The sequence below is a fragment of the Myzus persicae genome, unplaced genomic scaffold, assembly GCF_001856785.1.
Source record: "Myzus persicae strain clone G006 unplaced genomic scaffold, MPER_G0061.0, whole genome shotgun sequence".
NCBI lineage: Eukaryota > Metazoa > Arthropoda > Insecta > Hemiptera > Aphididae > Myzus > Myzus persicae.
Window position 1 is genome coordinate 361,267 of NW_019104455.1, and position 7,459 is coordinate 368,725.

The following is a 7,459-nucleotide window of genomic DNA, read 5'->3' on the forward strand; positions in this document are numbered from 1 at the left end:
TTTCAAGATCAAACTTTAATGCCACAACGTTTGTAATAATTTTGAGAAAAAAATGGAACTTTAAGGACATGATTAATCTTACTATTGATGTATATACCTAATATATATATATATATATATATATATATTAAAAAGGATTAGGTAGCTACAATATAAAGTTGCATCGGAGCACCTATCTGGTTTTTAATGTTCTGTGCAAAAACAGATCACTCCAGCAACTATGACAATCCAAAAAAGTAGTATTAAAAGAGCTGTTCTTCTGTAGGCTCGAATATAACAGTCAACGATGACGACGACATTTGAAACGGATATTGCAAGATTTCGAAAATCAAGACTTGACTGATACTGTTTCAGGTTAGTTTTATTTATCAGTTCCCGAATTAATTAGATATTAAAACATTTACCGTCACACTCATTTCATTTACAATTTTCTGTTTTATATCAAACTTTTATAAATTGAATTAATGTTACATAAGAGAACTTGTGGAATATTTTCATATACGATTTAGCATATAGTATAGATATTCCAAATAATAAATATAGAAAAAGACTTGACAAAACATTAATGTTTAAATGGAAGATACTATTAATACATTTGCAATCATTACATACAATTAAATAAATTAATCCACAATAAAGCACAAGTACACAATATAAACAAGATTGAGCAAACTATTATATATTTATAAATCAGGTCCAAAAATATCAATATATTATAAATTACCTGTAAGGCTTTACAATTACGACCATACTTACTAACGGTGACCACAATATATCGTTTTCATATACGCCTATAGTTATGACTACAATATCTAACACTTATAAATTAACACTCGTATCAAAACTAACTATAATGGTTCATGTCAAAAATATCAACAAATTTTGGTTTCATTCTAAATTTTTTTTAAATTTACTATAATTCCGCTATCGTATTTTAATTAAATATTTTAGGTATTATATAATAGATTATTAGAATCGTCGTATTTTAATTTTTTTATATAATACATACACCAGTCAATTGAATAAACAAGCGTTCTGTAAATAACAAATTTTTATTTTTCAAATTAACAGTATGAAACATATTTTTACACAAAGAAATACTGAATACATATAGTAATATATGTATGATATAATATACAAAAAAATATTTAAAAAAATTATAAAAAAAACAATAATAATATAATATATATATATACATTGAATACATCTTAATGTATATAGGTACCCGCAGGAATGGTTAACGGGAAAACAAAAAAACGAAAATCCTGAGGGCCAACTAAAATGTTGTTAGCGGAAAACGACAGACGTCGGTACAAAACTAAAAGAAAAATGTAAAAAAAAAAAATGCGACGAGGCACAAGGGTGCTCGAAAAACCGGATGACCGGATGTGACTTAAGGTGGCTATCGAGGGTCACACGGGATTGTAGAGGGCCGTAGTGGACTGGGTCGAACTTCGTGAAGGTTCGATGCCAGCAGCGACGTGAGCAAATGGCGGCAAGACGGTGCCCAAAAAAAGATGTGTCACCAGACTGCAGCGTCTCTCAATCGTTTACAATCGTTTAACGGCGCCACGCCACATCGCGGTACCGGAGTACCACTCTAATCATTATTATTCGGACGATAACAACAGCAGAACAACAATCTGCCGACCTTGAGGAGTCGGTTCCCAAGTGCTGACATGATGGACGGCCTGCGACGATCTTGCAGCGGTTGTTCTGCTGCTGCTGCTGACTTTACCGTGGCCGTGGTCACTGACGGTTCGAGCTCGTCGCCCACACTTTTTGCTACGTCTATAGTCGTACTTTGAACTGTCTTCTCAATTTCATCTGACTGAGTCACGCTCTTGACCTCTAGGACGTCCGGCTCGCAATCTACGTCCAACGGCAGCTGGTTGTTAGCCGTTGTTGTTTGTTGCACGCTATTGGCCAAAAGACTAGGTGCAACGCAATCACCGTCATTTTTTGCCTCGTCTATGGCCGTGCTTTGAACTGCCTCCTCATATTCTTCTGTCTGAATCAGTCGCTTGACCTCTAGGACGTCCGGTGGCAGCTGGTTGATGGCCGTTGTTGTTTGTTGCACGTTATTGCCCAAAAGACTAGGTGCCACACAATCACCGTCTTCAGAATGCCGTGTTATCGGTGGCAAGTCTTCAACTTCCGGCGCACTGCTAAAACACCGCGGTAACGGCGGAAGGTGCTTACCGTACTTCGTGTTGGCGTTTCGGATTTCTGACGCGACTTCGTCAAACTCCAACAACTTGTCCAAGACGCTCTTTACAAAAATCCTCGGCGCCTCCGGTTGTTGGGATGCAATACTGCTATCACCGCTTGAAACAGACGACGACCGCTCGTCACTCGGACCCAGAGAGAGGGGTGGTAAATTCAATGACCTCTGAACGGCGGCTTTCAGTAAGTCCTCAGCCACCTCGTCCAACACTTTTAAATCTGCCGAAGTCAACATCGTCGTTGGTTTTTGGCCACTGAGCTCACTGATATCACATAAAATTGTAGGCCTCGTGGACAGTGTAGGGTCATCCACCCTGTGCTCTTTGTCTTCCGACAAAATACTGCATCCGCTAAGGCGGGTGCTATGCTCGCATTGCTGCAAACTCCGTGCAACAGCCGGAACATCCAATTGTTCTGGCGTTGTAATATGGTCTGCTTCTTTGAAACTTTCCATGATGGTTTTGTTTAAAAATCCAGAAATTGAATTTCAATATATTATAATTGAGTTAAATTATTTAAATAATTTATGAGACAAAAAATAGTTTGGGTAATGCCTCGTAGTAGACTGAAACAAAATTTGTTATAAGACGTATGAATAAACATTCAGACGAATGTACATATCCATGACAAAGAAATAAAATATTATAATATTATTGAACATTGAAAATAAAATAGGTATATGGCTAATTAATTTTCAGCCACATTACATATGTGTATTTAAAATGATGATTGTAATATTCTTACATCTCAATATATGGTTCAATAATAATTCGTTTACATGTACGGTTATCCAAAGTGGAATTTTGAGTTGACAACTTTGCAACAAGGTAATAATATACCCGCCACCAATGTCCGCGACATGTGTGTAAGTTGTGCTACAGCGTCCGAGTTGTGAGTCACGTCCAAAACGGGTCCGTCCATTTGAATTCGCGGACCCGTCGACTTCGCCCCGTTTTCTTTTGGTTTTATACCGTTTAATGTGCTCATATTTTGTAAATCAAAAAACATAGTTTTTTTTATAGACGTTTGAAGTTTGGACAAAAAATAGCTATTTTAGTTATATTATTGTAAATAAAAAATATTATTTTTGAGGTAATACTTGAAACTTTTAACGTTGTATTTTATACTCACAAGAGCAAATTAAAATGCAATATGCTTTTGGGAAAAATTAATTCATCTTACCGTATTACTTAGTAAAATAAATTGGCCATTAGGCCTAAATCAGGAAATAAATACACTAACAAAATTCATACCACCTTATCTTTTTTTCTCATCACCAATGAAAAAGATAACATTTCATAATTATTAACCTGTAATATGAAGTATTGCCCTTTATAATGCTCTGTTTTTATAACTTAATGCCTACCACGGCATGTTTATTGTATAACATATTAACATATAGTATTACAAAAATAAAATCTTAAGTACATCTTTATATTTTAAATATTATTATAGTATTGCTTATATCACACAAATAATAAATAGTGTAGGTGTTTGATATTTCGATGAGTACTCGACAGATATTTGAGGGTAAGCCAATGCCACATTCCTTTACCGGGCGGTGAAGATTTTTTTAAGCTATGCTATTACAAATAGGATGTTAAATTAAAGAAGGATATTGGTTATGACACCAATTATTATAGTTTGAATATAATTGTATATTTTATATAATATTTAATTAATTGTTTTTAGATTTTACCATATTATTACAAAATCTTAAGTCTCAAACAACAAATGTACGTAAGGTCAACTCAATTAATTTTTACTAAAATAAACTAGAGACTAAGACTGTATTGTTGAATATAATGTATTGCTGACGTATGACATATATGACGTTCAACGGCTGATTATATTTCATACATTATAATCACTTGAATATGAAAGTACTTCATTGTCTTATTTTATGGATTATACTATTTAGGGTGATAACTGATAAGGAATGTAGGTACGACAATTTTATTCGTAGTGTATAATAATTAATAACCGTCCAATAATTTAACTCCATAATTTTTATATTCTATCTTTATATCCAATTTCTGACCGGTTTAATCGTGGTCTATCGACGTCAATGGTACAATTTTCAAAAAGAAAACATACAAAATATGTACCTCAACCGCCTGCACCACCGCAAGTCATCTTATTGATTCTAGAATTCTACCACATTTGTTTTAGACTTAAACGATCGTAAGAAAGTTTATATACATTACAGGAGTACAAAACCATATGAATTACATTGACCTTACAGAAAATATAAACAGCGTTATACACTGTTATTCCAGTAAGCGTCGTCAACCATTTATTACATTTCACACCAATAATTTTGATTATAATATACTTTTTATTTTATTTAATTACGTATAAAGTCATAATACACTTTTACTTTATTTTATTTTATTTCGTTAACTTATGTGTAAGAGTAATGAATAATATATGTGTGATGCAAGTCCAAAAGAAAATATAGCTAATGTTTTTATTATGTGATTTATTCGCTTTGTTTCAAAAACAAACTTTTTTACTTAAGATTTGTATTTATTTATTTATAAATTAACAACCTTTGCGGCTAGAATACAGTGGATATTGCTATACCTATATTATAGTACTCATATTATACACAAATATTTATAGCTATTTAATATTTTAACATGCACGTTTTGAGTTTAGAAATCGGATCATAATTAAAATCAAAATTATCTAGTTTATTACATAACTTGTATAATATGCAACGTATTTGACTGTTAAAAAGATAATTGTTAGAAGTAAAAAGGACACGAAATCTCGGTTAGTTATTGAGTTAAATTATGGAATATGAAAGAAACTCAATTGATTATAAGAAATTGGAGCATTGTTTTTTTTGAATTAATTAAGATTTTGCTGGTTTTGACAACTTGGGTACGACATTTTTTACATGTGTTACAAAAATGTGCTAATTTTTACAACAAAAAATACATTATATGTAAACGGGACACCTTATAGAAGACCGTTTATTAAGTTATATACAAACTTCACATCAGAGTATTAGGAAACTAAGCCGATTTTCCAAGCTATATCAGATGTAGACATATCTGTAAAACTCATTTTATACCCAAACATTATGGATAAAGCGTCTTCGTATTTATTCAAGTTTTTCGACTTGACCATTCTGAGATGGGCTCCATACCACCAACCCAAATTCTAGGATCAATATCACTAATCCACTAAAAAGCACAATACGACTATATACCTACTTGTGTCTTTGAAATTAGAACAATTTGATATTTTTATGAAATCAAGAATTCGAAAGGCTTGATGTAAATTGAGTTTAAATGATCGTAAAAGCATAGATCATTAGATAAAATCATTCCTAAATCACTGAATTTGTGAACTCGCAATATTTCTTCGTCGTATATTGTGTGTGTTTATAGGTAATTTGAGACTAAGGAGTGCTGAATGAAATTTTGTGGCATTTAGATAAATTTATAGAGATACTATTACGGCCTATTAGCCGAGCAACATTCTTCCAAACTATTCAAGGTCGAATTGTAAATGATGAGCATTATGTAAATATAAAGTATATTTAAAAATGATCACAAAAAAATAATTCACTTAAAAATTAAAATATCATAAAAAACCAACGAAAACGGAGATAACACATATATACATGCGTGACGTCTTCTTTTAACCCCACTAGAGTTGTAGTCTTTACTCTATATAATAATTTGTAGGTAGGTAAAAAAAAAAATAAAAGAAGTTTACTTGCAGGAAGTGTGCATTGTAGTAAAAATTATTATTATATTGTTGACTTTTTCTATATACACCTTAACAATTTGCATAAATATGGTTACATATTTATCTATTGCTCTATTCCTATATAGCTAGTCTATTGTGATTAATGATAAGTAAGTGGAAGGATTTATTGCAAATTAAAATTTATTTTATTTTCAATGTTAAAATGCTGTTTTACATGATTATTTGTTATTTCAAATCCTTAAAAATATTTATCGATACTTTAGACTTATGCTCTTTACATGACCTTTGATATATTTATTATTAGTCATAGGTATTGGTATAGGTATTTCATAAAATAATTCAGATTTTGTAAATATTACGAATCAAATATGTTTTATTTGATGTTCATGTAAACATAGGATTTCCTTTAAAATGTCATAGCCTTTATAGCTTTATTATAACAGCGCGATAATTTATACTGTTCTATACAAATATTATATGAAATCTATGTTTCAAACATGTTAAGAATTAATTTTAGATTAGGTAAAAATAAAAATCCAATGGTTTGGTGGGAGTTCCTCTATTTGCACCAATAGGTATATAATATTATGATTATTTTATTCTAATTGTCCATATCATGATAAGTCAACTGCATTTTTGTATTCCCTAATACCAAATTTTGAGTTTTACTGCCCGTTATAGGTACGGCCCTGACGTTAATGTTGCAAAAGCGGGTATTTTTTGTAATTTACTATATACAGTGAAAACTGTCTAAAGCAGACTTTGAATAAAACGGAAAACTATCTAATACGGAATTTTTCTATGGTCCCCGCCAGTTCCTTTAGTTGTATGTAGATGCTGAACCTCAATAAAACGGAACCTTCTTAACGCTGAAGCTGAACGATTTTGTATGTCCCATGCAAGTAAAAACGGCTGCATCCGAATTGCATGCCAAAAAAAAAAATGTCCGAATTGCATGCCGTTTCCTGTAGGGGTTTAACCGAATTGCGTGCCATACACCACACGTTTATTTACTATGCACTTAAACAACTTAAACTTTTTTTTGGACTTTCCTAATTTTTTAAAAAAATGCTGTTATACTATTTTATTATTCAAAAAAAGATGTTTCTATATGAACATATTTTATTATTATGAATTATTATTGTATATTATTTTGCTTATTTAAATTGTAATATTGTGTGCCCGAAATGTCAAAAAAAAACCACCAAATTTAAAAATAATATTATTTAAAATACACTCACTTGATTACTCTAAACTAAAATAGTTTTATTTAACGAATTGCCTTTGTTGTCGATGAAAAAAAAATAGTTTTATTTTATGATTCTTATTCACAGTGTCGTCTTCTTCAATATTTATATGTTTTATTGTAATGTAACAAAATCCCGATCCTCCAGTTGAAAAGTAAGTTCAGGAAGCAAGTATTCGGATATGCCCCTCTAAGAGATGGCATGCAATTCGGATGCACCGGTAAAAACCTTGTATAAACCGGAAAAATGATACGCGCATG